Here is an 18,242-nt window from a genome sequence, read left to right on the forward strand (position 1 = left end):
CTACTAATTAAAATTGAAGTCATATTCCAGCATGCTAATTCCAAAGCCGTGTTTATCCTGTCATTTCTTGCCCCTTACCATTTATCTTCTTGTTGAATGGGATCTGTCATGATCTAGTATGGTGATCCTGTTTTCAACAAACCTAGCCAGAAATTTGCACCTGGAGTGAACGCTCAATAGACTCAAACTAATCTGCCGTGTTATCGCCTGTGTGCATATTAATCGGGAAGGGCTGTGAATATCCACAGAGGCGAGAGTTAAGGGTCTTAAGTGAGTTTCTTGCCATTATAAGTGATTCATGGCACCCTGCCCTTTGGAGATTTTTTTTCCTCTGTTGCATGTTAATCAGATCATTATTAGTTTAGTGAGGAAGAATTAAAGTCAGGGCACTAGGTAATATTCCCTCTAGTTGCTCTTAAAATGGATCAATAGTCACATCTGTGACCATTCCAGAGAAGTCCATCTAGTGTTCACAATCACGAACCATTGAGGCACTCTGGTAGCTCAGTTACAAATCTGCTAATTGGTATTAATACATTTGTTATATTTGTTGTTTTCATGGATTTTTTTGTGGTTATTAGTCAGGAGAGGAAAGGTTAGCCTAAGCATTAAAGCTTCTCTCCTCTTTTTGGCAAACTGTATCAGTCAAGAACATTTTCGGATGGGGAGATACATTGTCTAACAATGAACATTCACCCAGTCAGCATTCAATTTTATCCTTCTTCTCCCTCTCGAGCCATCATCATTGGAGCATTGCAGATGATTTTTTTTCCTTGATAGATTGTTCAATGAAGATTGCATACCACAACCACATATCTGCATTCATTCATTGCCTTTCAGGTTATTACGACGAGATATCAATTTGGATCCCTGAACTGCAAGGGCAATGTACTAATCTGCAAAAGTCCTTCAGTCCATGTGCACTTCTCAAACAAAGAGTTCGCTTCCTGAAATTCAATTTGAAATCATGCATCGACTCTGAGCTGTAGACTGGTCGGGCCAAATGGTCTGTTCTTCTACTTTAAATTCTACTTCATTGTTTGTAGTGACATTTCATTGTCACGACCGGGAAGAGTGTTACTTAAAGAATGGTGCGCTGTGGATGTACACGCTTAGACAAGCCATGAGAGCAGAAGTAATGAAACCTGTTTCCAGGGCATGTACTATAATGAGGATAAGCGCTTTAATCTTCTCTGCTATGTAAGATCCAATTATAATAATATTTTAATAACCTTATTGCATCGGTGAACATTTTAAAATGCTGAATATTTATCAATGAAAGTAAGTAAATTTTCATTAGTTAGCTAGCACCCAAAGTTCTGTCTGGAGTATAATTTGCAATTTAAACTAAAGGTCAGCAATGGATTTAAGGGGACACACAGCACATATACTCTGCTGCTTTAGAGCTCAATTAAAAAATTTACATATTTAAATATATATTCATTTACTTGGAAACTACTCAGACTTATCCTACCTTCCCCCATTTCCATTCTTCTTTCAAACACATCAGTGAAATTCATTGCTCTATAAGTAGCAATGGATATAAAATGAAGTGGATTTACAATTGAGCTAAACTATTAAAATGATATTGGAGCTATTACAACTTTCTTTGACAATCTCTGGATTCAGAGTGAAGGTTATGATTCATTTTTAATATTCAAGGTTTTGGCCCTCAAAATAAATGAAAAGAACACAGGAGGAAAAGAGATGTCAAGAGTCACAGGTGCAGTTTTAGGATTCCTAAAGCCCGTGGCCCTATTGCTGGAGCCATATAGCCTGCAGGTGAGATAAATGGTCCCCTGCTGCTGTTAGGCATGCCATGAATGATACCTCCAGCAAGGCCCTGTGACTAGAAACTAGTCAGCCTTGAAATTAACATCCTGAGGAAAACTTCTTTCTCCCCTCCAGACAACAGCAGCTTAAGAGAAAAACAACAGATGACAAAGAAGGTTCAGGCAAACAGTGGGGAAGTTACATTCTGCTTTGGAGGAAATGTTTGTTTTCCTATCACAGTTATGGCACTGTGCTTCTAGAGGTAGATAATGGCTTTGGCCAATGGGGGTGATCCCATTGCTTCCTGAAACACACGCACAGCTGAAAGTACAATAAAGGATGAAGACCTTTGACACTTTAAGAGCCTTCAATTCAGAGCGCTGGGTGTAATTAAATATGCTGATTAGTCACCTTTATGCAACAAAGTCTGATCGAGAAAGACTGAAACACTCTGCACAGAAAGGGAAAAACCACAATGACATTCATGGAATATTTTTGATGCCAGAAATATGTCCTAAAACACCTTCCATATTATGCAACCAAAATATTCAAAATGCACTCCCATCCAAAACAGTAGCTGATGCAAACATAATTTAGGCTAGAATGATTTTAGCAGGGAGGTATGGTTCATTACGCTCAGGTTTTCCATGCCAGACAAGACTTAGATATTCAATTGATAAGCCATATTTGCAGAAATTTGTTATGCAGGTTTACTCTTCAATGGTCTGTAGACAAATATATACAGGCCTGGCCTTAATGTCATTGCATTCAGATTCATCAAAGTTTATTGCCTAATTTAAGGAATCATTTTACTTCAATCTTAATACATATACTCAAATAATTTACAAATGGTTCTTATTCTTGGATTGACCTTGTACTTTTCTTCAACTAAAACAGAACACTGCTCTAAGATCAGCCACTTTGTAAGAAACAAGTGTATTATTAATAAATGTCAGAACAACCTTTCTTACAATAATATCAACAATTAAAACAAATGTCAAATATCTATACAATTAAGAAAATGAAGCTACAGGAAAGTAAATTGAAAACACACATTAATTGTTCTGTATAGAAAAAGGACTGGCTGTGACATTTCAGGTATATGCTCCATTATTATGGGTACTAACTAATATGCTTTTTGTATTAATCTAGGAGGAGTCATTGCCAGGTTAAAACAAAAACTGCTCATCAAATTTGCCTTTTACCAAGGAGTCACAGACTTTCAGTGTGAAACACAAAAGTCTGCAGACACTCTGATTGGAGTAAAAACACTATTGGATGCTAGAGGAACTCAACATCCAGTATATAACTGACATTTCAGGCCTGAGCCCTTTTCAAGGTAAACTTTCAGCAAGATTAATCATTAGTAAGAAGAAGTCAAATTGCATTTATCACCACTCGTTTCAGGTTGCTCCGGAACATTTCAAGGTCAACAAAATACCATTGCCACCAGATTGTGCACTGCAAGCTCCCACAAACAGTGACCAAAGAACCAGTCATGTAGTCTGCATTTTTAAATTGGTGTTTTTTGACATTGCCTTTGTTCAAAGTAACGTTGTGGGACCTTTTAGGTCCACTTGAAAAACGATGACATTTGGTTCCAGTTCTTAACCAAAATCTGACATCTCTTGACAGTGGAGGATTTCTGCAATAGGGTTTATTTGGTCAAAGTCTCCATTGGGGCTTTAACTCATAATCTTCCAACAGAGAATCAAATCTGAATGAAATGAATGATGTTTAATGCAAAAGAAGATTTTTAAAATATTTTCACGTTATCCTTATCATCAATATTCTGTCTTACTAGTACAGCCCGACAAACGTTCATACAGGTGCATCCACACATTCAGATAATGGAGCATTTCCATTTGAAAGTCTTGGACCAATCCCAAAATTGTGAATAAGTGAAACTTTTGTTGGATTACATTTTAGCCTTTATATGACTTGGCTTCCCATATAACATTAAATTTGAATGATTCCCTGACCATTCTCTGTTGTAGTCTTCTCCATGATGCAGTCCCTCTTGGTGGTGAGATACTTATCAAATAAAGAAGTGGTCTTTTGATGATGAAAAGTGATAGCCTGGAGTGCAATAGTTGCCTCAAAAGCAAAACCATAATCAATTTTGCTGTGCTGTGGAAATCTGGTATGTTGGCAATCTAATTGTGCCTTGTCAAGTTTGTTTCTTGTCTGTGATGCCCCGATGATTAAGGCATTGAAGTTTAGTTTCTGTCTGATAGCATCACAGCCATGGCTTGGTACAGAGCCAGCTGGGGACCTGCATCCAACTGACTTCTCGAGGTACTCTGGTATTTTTAGATGGGATTTCCAAGATGAAATTTATGATGTGTGTATCATTAATGCATTTAGTAATAGGACAGGATTGGAGGGTCACCATTGTTGCCAATTAAATTTATGGTAAAATCTGGAATTTACTCTGGCAAACTAACACAAACCAAAAAACGTTTTAACCTTGGAATGATATTGCTAGTTGTTTATTTTCCTGTTATTGATTTTATACTGCTTCTATTATTGGCTATTTTTTTTTGTATTGAATCTTTATTTATCTCATTTGCTTTAGTATCAACTTCAGTGACTTTCAAGTTTCTCTAAGTCAATACTTTCAAAGCAATCATTTGAAGCCAAATGCAGCAACTAGGTTCACACAGCAAGGTCCCATCAAGAACAGCATTGTCATTACATGTTCATCTCTTTTCAGTGGAGTTCAATGTGAGGAAAGCATTGAATAGATGACTAAGATAGGTATCTTCGAGGAGTGCTGCAGCAACTTCTACATAAATGGGTTGCTACTACCGCCTAGATTACACTGGACAACAATTTTTTTCCCCCAAAAAAGGTTTGCTTCCTGAAAAGAAATTGGGGATTATGATAAACAAATTCAAGCTGAACACAAAGATAATTTCAGATTTGCTGTACCTGTATCATGTAGGAAGTTGGATAAACATTGAATTAACTTTTACTGAATTTGGAATGTTTATTTGCATAATGATGCTGACACATTGCATTAGTTTAACTGACCTAAAATTGTTTTGCCACTGATTTTCATTTGTACTCAGCATCTGATGCCTCTCGTGTCAGTGTCCAACAATAGTTGGCCAGAATTGATCGACTCCGATTGCCCTGATACCACCTTTCCATGGTCGCAATATCCTGATGAAACCTTTCACCATGTCCATCACTGGCTGCACCAAGGTCAGCTGGGAAGAAGTCCAAGTGCAGATGTGGAAGATGAATTTTCATTATTGCACTTCATGCATTTGTAGGCTTGAAAAAGACTTAAAATATGACAGGAAATCACAAAAATAGGTTATATCTAAAATAAATGTGCATGATAGGAAAATTAAGGTAATTTTCATGTTCAGCAACCCAAAATCTATAAAATACACCCAAAAGTGTTCAGGAAGCAATCTTCATTGTCCAATGTTATGCACCCTGCTCCTGAGTGGGGTTGGACACGAAACTCAAAAGGATAAAGAATTGGGAATATTAATGCCATGCTAAGAGTAATGCCCCTTGAGAGGAGCCCTTCCTCATCTTACTAGAAATTAAATGTTAAACTCTGCTGCTTGAAGGACGTTCAAGTTGTTTTTAGGAGATATTACCAATGCAATTATGGTCCTGCCCAGGAAATCATGACCATTTCCATAATTTCTACTCCCTATGATGCAAATTACTTTGCTGTCTCCACAGCTTTCTTGATCCTGCAGTATAAAACAACAATATATACAGGATTTAAAAAATAAGAAACCATTCATATTCCTATTTTTATTTTCAGTCAATCAACATTGTTTTCAATGAGTTACAATTCTAAAAGTTGCTGTGGAGAGAGGTATCTGTCAGATTCCAAGCAGTACATGATCTGGCAGAGATTTTTGCAAATTTGTTAGCCACAAGGATATGTCAGGAAACTACAGGTTGTGAGGCTTACATCTGTGGTGGGAAAGTTATTGGAAGGGATTCTGAGAGAAAGGATTTATTTGCATTTAGAAAGGCAATAACTGATCAGAGACAAGTTGCGTGGCTTTGTGTCTTTTTGAACAGGTGACCAAGATGATTGAAGAGGGAAGGGCAGTTAACAATGCCCAAATGGACTTTAGCAAGGCCCTTCACAAGGTCGCACATGGCAGACTAGTTTAGATGGTATGAACACATGAATCCAAAGTGAACTGGCCATGATCCGATAAATGGCGGTGCTGGCTCAAAGGGCCAATTGGCCTACTCCAGCACCTATTGTCTATTGTCTAATATGGTTTTAAAAAAAAAGGGTCTGTGGTGGGAGGATTTACAATAGTGGAAAGTTGTTTATTGTGAATGGAGGCCTGTGACTTGTGGTTCCTGTTAAATCCCATCAATATTAATGATTTGAATGAAAATGTTGATGGAATAGTGGATAATGAAGAAGGTTTTCAAGGATTGCAGAGGGATTTGGGCTGCTTAGAAAAGTGGGCTGAAAAATGGCAGATGGAATTTAATGCTGATAAGTGTGAGGTGCTTCATTTTGGTAAGAAGAATCAGAATAGGACATATGTGGTAAATGGGAGAGCATTGAGGAATACAGAAGAGCAGAAAGATTTAGGAGTAACGGTACATCGTTCCCTGAAGGTAGAAACTCACGTGAATAGGGTGGTGAAGAAGGCTTTTAGTATGCTGGCCTTTATCAATCATTGCATGGAATATAGGAGTTGGGAGGTGATGTTGAGATTGTATAAGATGTTGGTGCGGCCTAATTTGGAGTTCTGTGTGCAGTTCTGGTCGCCTAATTATAGGAAGGATATAAACAGAGTGGAGAGAGTGCAGAGAAGGTTTACCAGAATGTTGCCTGGGTTTAAGCATCTGGAGTATGGGGAGAGATTGGACAGATTGGGTCTTTATTCTTTGGAGCGTAGAAGGTTGAGAGGGGATTTGATAGAAGTATTTAAGATTATGAAAGGGATAGACAGAATGGATGTGGATAGACTATTTCCGTTAAGAGGAGGAAAGTTTAAAACAAGAGGACATGAGTTAAGAATTAAGGGGCAGAGGTTTAGAGGTAACATGAGGGGGAACTTCTTTACTCAGAGAGTGGTAGCTGTGTGGAATGATCTTCCGGGAGAAATAGTGGCGGCGGAGTCAATTGTATTATTTAAGAAAAGGTTGGACAGGTATATGGATGAGAAGAAGATGGAGGGTTATGGGCATTGTGCAGGGAGGTGGGATTAGAAAGGGGTGTTTGGTTCGATGCAGACTAGAAGGGCCTAATGGCCTGTTTCCGTGCTGTAATTGTTATGTTATGATCATTTACTGGACAGATGTTTGGTTTCTCTTTCTCTTTCACTGTCAGGGGAGCTTTGTCTGCCTTACAGCAGGCAGAAGGCAATTTTGAATGGCAGTTTGAAGGGAATCTCCACATCCTCAGCACTGGATGTGATGTTCTAAAATAGATCTTCACGCATTTGCAAAAATGACTCCCATTGGGTGTCTATATACAAACAGGAAATAGTGCTGTGGAACTGGTTACCATTACATTAAATTTTGTGCATCTCAATTAATTTATTGTAGGATTCTAAGGAAGAAAGGCTCAAAAGAAAGTGATCAGTCTTATTTATGGTGTGTCGAAGTCAGGACAACCCATGCACAAACTGAAATGGATTTTTGCTTGATAGACATGTTGAAATCTCCCTTGGCTGAAGCCTGGAGGACCATAATACTAATGCGCTTCTAAAATGCTCAGCTATTGGAGTTTATAGACTGAAATAAACCTTTGCTAAAGTAATTTATGGAATTTGGTATTCATTAGTATGTAGGATCCAAAGGGATTCTTATCAATAACAAACAAATTTTACTGAAATATCCAAACTCCTCAAAGGTATCCAATATAGCCTTCAGACATTAGTGAATGCAAATCTCACAGCAATTCAATTGTATTTTTTCAGGTGAGGCCATATGTCCATTTTGACAAAATAATTGTAATGTTGTTCGGTAGATTGAGAGGAAATACATTATTGAGATCTGTAAAAACCTGAATAGAGAAGGTAATCAGGATATAAGCTAATAATTTAATTTAAAATGTAATTACAGAGCGAGAGGGGCACAAGTACAAATTGCTCAGTCTCAAGTGACCCTAGAAATCAAAAGAGATTTTTTTTTTCCCCATATTTTACCATTGGGATCAGCTAATACCCCACTAATTAACTCAATTAAAAAGATGTGATTATTTATCTTATCCAAATTAGGGGTAGGCTTTACATTTAAATATGGACATAAATGATCAGTTAATCATTAAAAACTTAAAGCCCCTGAAATTCATTTTACTAGTGAAATCCTAATGAACAAAGTTGGTCAGCAATGATTCTTTGGTATAATTATATTCTACTGAAGTTCATTATGGAGGCTTACATAAAATAAATAGTCAGGCAAGCTGTTACAGAGCAAATAATCTCAACGGAAGACAAGATTCAACTTTTGACACCATTGGCCAAATGATGCTCATTTCTATGCATTGACCAGATCTCATTGCTCCCTGTGTGTCAAAGTACAAATCTCGAATGTAATGAAATATTCTCCACTGGCTGGATGAATAAAACAGTAATGAATATATGAAGTGGGTCCCCAACCTCTGAGCTGAAACCTTGATGTTGCATTTCTGTCTCCCTGAAGTATCTGTTCACCCACTTGCTTATCAAGAATCTTTCTATTTCTGTCTTTTTACTTCAGCCTCTGAAAAGACACATGATTTTCTGAAAGAAAATACATTTATCTCAGTTCTGTTGTAACTGGGTTTCCATTCATTTTTAACCTGTGACCTTCAGTTAAAGATTCTTCACCACAGGAAACATCCTCATCACATCTATCTGTCATGACTCCTTTGGTTCTAATATTCTTCAATCGTCCCATCTCATTTTTCTGAATTCCATCACATACAAGTCTAATCAATCTGATCTGTTCTTTAACAGAACTTGCCCACTTCAGGTCCAATAAGCTTTTTCTAAACTGCTGTCAACATATTTACCACTGTAAATAAAGCCACATGGTACTCCAGATGTGGTGGCATTAATGCTCTGGTGCATAACTTCAGCTCTTACGTACTTGATTCCCCTAGCAAGAAACAATAACATTCTGTTACATTTCCTAATTTCCTCTCCTGAGGCTAGCACATCGAGACAACTGTTAAAAAGAAACACAATGCCTTTTACTTTCTAAGGAGTTTGAGGAGGTACTGGATGTTGTCAAATACTCCATTGAACTTCTACAGGTGTACATTGGAAAGTATTCTGATTGACTGCATCTACATGGTTGGTTTAGAAATTTAAATGCCAAAGATCACAGAATGTTGCAGAAAGTGCAGCCTGAGCTAAGTCCATCAGAAGTGTAGACCTGCTGACCACAGAAGGTACTCATGTGGTGTTGCCTCAAGAAAGCTGGCAACACCATGAAAGATTCCTGTTACCTTGGCCATGCTGTCTTCTTGCTGTTACCTTCAGGCAAAAGACACAGAAGTCTGAAACCCAGTACACTAAGTTCAAGAATAAATTATTTTAAACAGGTATCAACTTGAACCCCCGTGCATGTCCCTTACTCCAAGATAACCAATAATCTGTCTGCACTACTGACTCAGACCTAGTTTTACACTTTGTGAATATTTTTATCCTCTTTGTTTTATATTACAATCTTTTTTTTCTTCTTCTGTGCTGGTGATTTATGTTTCTGGGAAGCTACAAGAAAGCGTTACATCTGCACATTACTCTCATGTATACAGCAATAAGCTTAAGCCTACATAGTATCCTTTTGCAAATCTATCAGAATTTATAAGTACCCTCTTTATATTTTTCTGGCCAAATGGAAATTTCATGTTTTATCCAGCTAACCCTAATGTGCGAGCTCTCCACTGGCCACCGTGACAGAGGTGCACCAAAGAAAAGGTACAAGGACTGCCTAAAGAAATCTCTTGGTGCCTGCCACATTGACCACCGTCAGTGGGCTGATATCGCCTCAAACCGTGCATCTTGGCACCTCACAGTTTGGCGGGCAGCAACCTCCTTTGAAGAAGACCGCAGAGCCCACCTCACTGACAAAAGGCAAAGGAGAAAAAACCCAACACCCAACCCCAACCCACCAATTTTCCCCTGCAACCGCTGCAACCGTGTCTGCCTGTCCCGCATCGGACTTGTCAGCCACAAACGAGCCTGCAGCTGACGTGGACATTTACCCCCTCCATAAATCTTCGTCCGCGAAGCCAAGCCAAAGAAAAGAAGAAGAAGTTATCAAGTTATCATGACCTGACTTACAGATATCTGACTTTATGCAAATTATCACATATATTTTAAGGCATTATTTCTGGTAGTTAGTAGTAGTATAATAACAAAAATATTATTAATAATAATATCATTAAAAGTGTTTATGGCAATCATTAATGATTAGACACAGAATATATTCCATTAATTTAATTAGAAATAATTGTATGGTGAACATTTGGTGAAATTAAAGAATTATAGCAAGTGTATGTAAAGGAATACAATACTGTCAGGGTAATTGGAGAAAAAGGACATTTCTGATCAGCAGAAAAATCAGCTGAGAACAGAACACTTGCGTGAACAGGAAACTGCCTGTATTCCATTTGCCAGACCTTTGCCCCTGACCTTTTTCTTTTCTCTCTTTGGCTTGGCTCGCGGATGAAGATTTATGGAGGGGTATGGAGGGGTCTGCTGCAGGCTTGTTGGTGACTGACAAGTCCGATGCGGGACAGGCAGGCACGGTTGCAGTGGTTGCAAGGGAAAATTGGTGGGTTGGGGTTGGGTGTTGGGTTTTTCCTCCTCTGTCTTTTGTCAGTGAGGTGGGCTCTGAGGTCTTCTTCAAAGGAGGTTGCTGCCCGCCGAACTGTGAGGCGCCAAGATGCGCGGTTTGAGGCGATATCAGCCCACTGGTGGTGGTCAATGTGGCAGGCACCAAGAGATTTCTTTAAGCAGTCCTTGTACCTCTTCTTTGGTGCACCTCTGTCTCAGTGGCCAGTGGAGAGCTCGCCCTAGAACACGATCTTGGGAAGGCGATGGTCCTCCATTCTGGAGACGTGACCCACCCAGCGCAGATGGGTCTTCAGCAGCATGGATTCGATGCTTGCGGACTCTGCCAGCTCGAGTACTTCGATGTTGGTGATGAAGTCATTCCAATGAATGTTGAGGATGGAGCGGAGACAGCGCTGATGGAAGCGTTCTAGGAGCCTAACCTATCTGTATCCATCTGTAGCTTGCTATGTCCTCTTTGCAGTTTCCTTTCTGCTTGTATTTGTATCATTAACAACTTAAGAGACCATGCATCTGGTGACTTCATCCATGATATTTATATTCTATGTAAAATGTTTGAGGTCCCAACACTGATCTCTGTGGCATATATTTTTTTAATACAGCTTGTGATAAAAAAAAATCTATTGATGTTTCCTGCTTTCTAGCCTTCTATCCATGTCAATTTGTAACCTCCTACAGCATGACCTTGTCCATAATAACTTTGAGAAGGCACATTATCAGATGCTTTATGAACATGTGAATGATTGCTAAGAAACTCAACCTCCTCCCAATTTAAAATCCAACATAGGTGACATAGGTGGAGTATATACACGGCTCAGTATATGCTGTCTGAAGGACCTCCCAAACCTGAGGTCACTACCATCTAGTCGGACAATTGCAACCATGGTGCTGCATCTGTCTCTCAATCACAATATGCTGACTTGGTCCTTCATCACTATTTCTTCCTGAATACAGGGATACTTCACCAGATATATCACAATAATTTAAGAAAACAGAAAAATCTACTTTTTAAAGGGATTGGTGCAGAAACTGCAGACAATGGAGATTTAAAGCACAAACAGAGACTAGAAGAAGCATCCAGCAAGTTAAGTAGCATCTATGAAAGAAGCAGTGGTGATCTTTCAGGTCAAGAACACTAAATCGGAACTGGAAGAAAAGAACTGAGAAAACGAGCACGTTTCCGACAAAAAAAATTCCCGACTTGAAAGATTAACTCTGTTTTAATCGCACAGCCACTGCCTGAGATGCTGAGAGTTTCCAGTATTTTTTGTTTATATCAAGTCTGTTTTAATTTGTAGAAAGTGAGAGGGGTGGAGACAATAGAGTTAATGCCTGTGAAAGGGCATCCACCAGTGTTGTCAAGATTACAATTATTTTAAAAACACCAGCTAGAGACAGAAGAGGCAAATAAATAAGTTGAAGCAGAAATATACATATTTTCAAGGGAGATGAGCAATAAATGTTGGCCTTACCAGCAATATTCCAACAATGAGCAAAAAGTAAAACCAATGTAATTAGTTACCCAGTGGATTTAAGGTCCTACTGAAATGAAATCCAAATCTGAATCAAGCCTTTAAGTCACATGAAAGAAATCACAGCTGTGTATAATAGGTCCTCCCTCCTATAAACATATCTTTAAAAAGTTGACTGCATGCAATGTCATATGAATAAGTAACAGTGAAATAAAATATTCAAAAAGTAGTTGCCAATAAAAGAAAATAAAAATAATAAAGGTTTCATTTCCTCTGATCCTCTGACAAGATTTATGTAAAAGCAGATTCTAAATCTACTTTACAGATTGAGAGTGTTAAAAGAACTATGGTTTGTAAAGGATTATGACTTCTCAAAACAATCTGTGAGACATATTTCTTCATAAATTAAATGCACAATATTATTTATAGTTTACAGCACTGAGTTTGCAGGCCACGAGGGAAATGAGAATTGTTTTTAATCAAAGATGGTGGAATGCAGAAACATCATCCATTTATGAAACAATTACAAAGCTTTGTGATAAGATACAGGGGACAGTTTTGGGCCCAGCAGTGTTGCTTTGCAACACCGAAAGGACAAAGGATCGGAGTCCTTTCCAGCAGAAATTGCCAAATGCTATTACCTTCTATTTTACCAGCTTTCAAATTTCATCAAAATTCAACACTTGTCTGATTCCCTACTCCCTTTATTTGTTGTAAATTCAAGGTAATGTGGTCAGATATCATTTCATGCCAGGTGCTACATAATGCAAAGGAAGCCAAGTTGTAGAGACACCCAAAACAAGCTTGGGAATTGCAGAACATGATTAACCCCAGCCTAATAGCTCCAAAATAAGCAGTTGTCAATTTTATGTTGCTGACTAGCTTACATACCACTTGTGTGATCATCAAATTTTTTACATCAATGTTTAGGTCAAATTTGAGGGGGGGGGTGGACTTTCACACAGGTCATACTTTTCACCTGGTTGAGTACCAGCATCGTTCAAGGCATCAGGAGATCTGATGGCTGGGACCGGCTGGTGAGTTCGTGACTGGGGTGTCAGGAGCTCAGATAGGTGGGGAGTTGGGGTGTTGGAAGCTCAGATGGCCAGGCGGCTGGGGCAAGGGTCTGCGGTCATGGCATCAGGAGCTCCAGTGGGTGAGTGGCCAAAGCAAGGATCTGCAGTCGGGGGGATGGGAGCTTGGACAGGCAGGCAGGCGTCAGGCACTCGGATGGCTGGTGGCTGGGGTGAGGATCTATGGTCGGATGGGTGGGCAGTCATGGTGTCAGAGGTTCAGAAAGGCTGGCAGTTGGGGCATTGGGAGCTCAGATGGGCAAGAGTCTGAGGTGAGGGTACACAGCTGGGGCATTGGAAGCTTGGATGAGTGGGCAGAAAGATGGGGGGGGGGCGAGGAGTAGACTTTTCTCGGGTCGAATGAAAATGCAATTTTGGGGACAAAAAAAGTCGGGGGATCTAATCTAGTCGACCACAGTACATTTCCCCATATCTGCAAAGCTTGGGGCTGGATGGTTTTTAGTTAATAGGTCTTTCTGGTTATCGGAACGATGGCTTGAAGCAGATCAGAAGCATCAGCGAATACTTGTATCAACAGTTAAACAACAACAAAAAAAACAACGGCAGGCTTTTCAAACGTGAAATAATGTTTAAAACGTACCAAAATACAGCTTGATCTCTGCTTACAAAAGAAGATAAATGCAACCCCAAACATTAGAAATTCTCCTCGATGGCCTTTTTCAAATGTTTCCTCCAACCTCATTAACAATAGTTTTTGTCTTGGAAGTCTTTCTTTAATTTTATAAACCGACACGATTTCTAGTTCTGTAATGAATGCACACTGCTGTAGTCCTTCAATAAGTCCATACTCTTTTGTAAGATGCTTCACACTTACACCACTGTACAGTTTCGCCAACAGCTTGACTTTCTGTTCTATAGACATAATTCAACGCTTCCTCCTTTTCTTTTCTCTGCGGATCTTTTTTTCCATTTGCAACTATATCTTTGTACAGTACATGAGAACTCTGTTAGCACAATGGCACCAACGAAGCACCAGAGCCCCACGTGGGCAAGTGAGGTGACAAATTTTTTTCAACTTGTGACATCACGTCAACACTAAAAAATTTTGTTCAATGGATCATTGTCGTTAATGGAACTTTGAATAAGGGCAAACATAGTGTAGACACAAGTATATATGATAGTTGGAGGAGCCAGGGACATGAAGCCAATCTGTTTGCACAGCACAGGAGACTGGACAAGTGAAGTGCTTTATTTACAGGTGGACAGCTGTATTTTTAAAAGCCAGCAGGCAAGGACAGCTTTCAGCAGCAGGAGTGTGGCAAAAAGTTCAAAGGCCATACGCAAGTGGTCAAGGTCAGGAAATGGAGGTTGAAATACCCAACCTCACCAACTGCTCCAGGAACCAGGCAATTTTCCATATGTCTGTTACTCCACCTACCACAAATGTCAAGACATTCCCAGGTTCAACCCACTCTCAGACCACTCTTGGTGTATTGCATTCTGATTGCTTCATTACAGGAAAGATACAGAGAGGATGCAGAGATTTACCAGGATGTTGCCTGGATTGGGGAACATGTCTTACAGAGCAGGGTTGACAAAGCGAGGGCTTTTCTCTTTGGAGCGATGAAGGATGAGAGGTGATTTAGCAGAGGTCTATAAGATTATGAGGTGGATAGATAGTGTTGACAGCTGACACCTTTTACCCAGGGCAGCCATATCAAATACCAGAGGATATCCCTTTAACGTGAGTGGATGAAAGTTTAGGGGAGAAATCAGAGGTGAGATTTTTAAAATGAGAGTGGGGAGTGTCTGGACTGCGTTATTGAGGATGGGGTAGAGGGTGATACAAAAGGGAAACTTAAAGGATTCTGAGATAGGCACATGGATGTAAGAAAAATTAGGGGGTTATGGGTATGAGGTAGGGAAGGAATATATTGTTCTGGAGTAGGACAGCATAGCATTGTAGGCTGAAGGGCCTGTACCATGTTGTAATTTTTTTGTTCTATTTTCAAACATCATACCCATATTCCCTTTCTACAACACATTGCCAGCTATCCCACTGCAACAGCAGAAGTCACATTTCCACAACTTTACACATAGATCGAACACAAGATCAAATCAGTGACATACCTTGCCCTACAAGATCATATTTGTGACATACCTGTCATCACTAGGGTTGGTCCCACTTTTATGTGTATTTTTAAAATTTGTAAATTGACTAAAATTAATTTTGAACGTCTTTATTACACTATTCAGTTACTTCTATCAGAACTAAGCTACCACTTTCAGATTTTCTTGTTGAGTTGAAGACAACCCCATTTTCTCCAGTGCATGCACATAACTGAAGTCTCCTCCTTTGGAATTATTTGGGGAAATTTCTTTTGCAGTTTCACCAATACTTTCAGATTTTTTTCTAACATTTGATTCCCAGTGGTGGTATTTCCAGACAATATTTATAAAGGTACAAGATTTTCTTGGTCTTGCACTCTATATCTCAATTTATAAAGCCCACATCCCAGATGTTGGTTTAACTACTCTCTCAATCTGCCTGAAACTTTCAACAAACCATGTACATAATCATACCAGATCGAAAACATGGAAGTCTGAAGGCACTGCAGCTGAAGTAAATACACAATGCTGGAGAAACTCAGCAGGTCAAACAGTGTCCTTTATGTAGCAAAGATAAAATTACATAACCGACATTTCGGGATTGAGCCCTTCAGCAGGTGTCTGAATAAAAGGGTAATGGGGAAGGCATGGTTGTAAAGGCATGAGGTGGAGAAGGGAGGGAGGGCACAGCAGCAAGCAAGGGAGAAGGGATGGCTAGGTGAATAGAGAGGGAAATAGAGAGCTGACAGGGCAATTGGAAGGGAGGAGGAAATGGGAGCATGTTAGCAGAAACTGGAAAAGTCGATGTTAATGCCATCTGGCTGGAGAGTGTCCAGATGGAAAATGAGGTGTTACTCCTCCAATTTACAGATGGTCTTGTTGGGATAGTACATGAGGCCATGGATGGATATTTGAGTATGGGAGTGTAATGCAGAACTGAAATGATTGGCCACTGGGAGGTCCCTGTTACTGGTGTGGGCAAAGCGATCTCCCAATCTGCGTCCAGTCTCTCCGATGTAGAGAAGGTCACAAGGGAGCAGTGGATGCAGTAAATCAATCCTGCGGATAAACAAGTGAAGTGCTGCTTCACTTGAAAGAACTGTTTGGTGCCCTAGACTGTGGTTAGGGAGGAGGTGTGGGGGCATGTGGCATCTCCTGTGGCCACAGGGGAAGGTGCTGTCAGGGGGGGGAGGGCCTGGTGGGCTTTGACTGGATTGCATTAGAAGGTTCAGAAAGTCAATTTATATAATATAAACTGGATATTTATCATATCATTCCTGCTTTTAATAATAATTAATAATAAATCTTAAGGTTATTTAAGGTTTTATGTGTTATTTGGTATGATTTTAGCAGATTATTTTTTGGTTATGGGAATGCTCAAAAAATTTTCCCATTGAAATTAATGGTAATCGCTTCTTGCTTTATGCCATTTCAGCTTACAAAAGGTTCCATAGGAATGCACTTTTTTCATAAAGCGGGGTATACCTGTATTATGTTATATTGTCTCTTCTTGTTTTTCTCAGCAAATGGTAACAGGACCTATATCCCACTACAAAGTTTCATTTGTCAGCAGTTTTCTGATTTCACATCCTATCAATATCTCCTTGGTTTATAACTATTTTCCTCACAATTCATTATGCTTGCAGGTTTTATGTAATCTGAAGATTGTATATCCAAATTGAAGTCATTATTATATAAAAAGAAAGCTAGCATCCTATTGCCCAATCACTTCCCTTCATATAATCATTCCCCACAAAGGAAATTTATTTAACCAATATTATGGCAGCCCTTTTTAGTCAAAACCTTGATGATAACCACATCAAATGTAGTTCCCTCACAGACTTTATTTGCTTCTTCAACAAAAAAAAAATCCAGCTGATTAGATGTGATTTGCCTTGGACAATTTGGGTGTCTGTCTTCTTTAATCAATCCACTTTAATTCTGTCCCTGATCTCAATTTCTGGGGCTTTTCCCACTTCCGAGATTAAAGTGACTATTTGAAAGATTTTTATGGGTTTATTATTACATCATTCTTTAAACACGTTGACTATTGTCCAATCTTTCAGCAACCCTTTACATTGAAGTGTTTGGAACATAATGGCCAGGACATCTGCAATTTCCTCTTTCACTTCCTGCATGAACCAAGGATGAATCCCATCTGGGCCAGATTACTTATCGGCTTGTGCAGTTAGCCTTACAAATACCTCCTTTTGGTCCCTATCTAGTGAATTGAGAATCTGAATTCCATCTTCCTTTACTCAGACTCCAGCAATATCATCTCCTTTGAAGATTAATGTAAATAATTCATCAAGAACTAAGCCCTGTCCTCTTCCTCCAGGAGTAACCTTTCTTCTTCCTTCTTCTGTTTGCATGCTGATTAAATATTTTTGTATTTATTTTTATGTTTGCTGCCAGACATTTTTCACGCCGCCTCTTTAGCTTTCTTGTTTCCTTCTCTACTTTCCCTCTCATCATCATCAGCTTGATTCTTACTCAAGAAAACCAATTCTACTTATATTTGGATGCGAATAATGTCTTGTTTCATTCAGTTTGAGCCCAGCATGCCAAATTGTTTTGAGGAAGTAATTAATGATGCACATTATCATCGTCCAGTTTGCCTGTGTGCTAAATAGATTCAGAAACCTTTGAAACCCAGTGAAGTCTATGAAACTGAGGGAGTGATGAGCCGATTTACCAAACTGGTTTTAACACTGCAGGCAGTCTTATATTTCAGGGGGGGATTTCCCAGTGATAACCCATTGATAATCCATCACATTCCCTTGCTGACATGTCTGTCCATGGTCTCATGCACTGCAAGACTGAAACTACCAACAAGTTGAAAGAATGACACCTCATAATCCGACTAGCACCGATCTCAGCTTTCAATTAGACTACTGCATCCCTATTTTTTCTTTCCTCCAGCTCTTTCTTTCTCTCTTCCCTCTGTCTCTTTTCCTCCAGGTTTGTATTAACATTGCTATCCTTTCCCCCAATCAATTCTCACCTTTTCCTTCCTGTCCTATCTATGTCCAATTATCAGATGTCTGCAGGTCTGTCCT

General features: G+C 39.3%; 1 protein-coding gene across 11 annotated transcripts in view; it reads right to left on the reverse strand.

The window, feature by feature from the left end:
* The window catches only part of mecom (MDS1 and EVI1 complex locus), a 637,277-nt gene that overhangs the window by 466,118 nt on the left and 152,917 nt on the right, over positions 1–18,242 (reverse strand). The window lies entirely within an intron of this gene.

The sequence above is a fragment of the Narcine bancroftii genome, chromosome 9, assembly GCF_036971445.1.
Source record: "Narcine bancroftii isolate sNarBan1 chromosome 9, sNarBan1.hap1, whole genome shotgun sequence".
NCBI lineage: Eukaryota > Metazoa > Chordata > Chondrichthyes > Torpediniformes > Narcinidae > Narcine > Narcine bancroftii.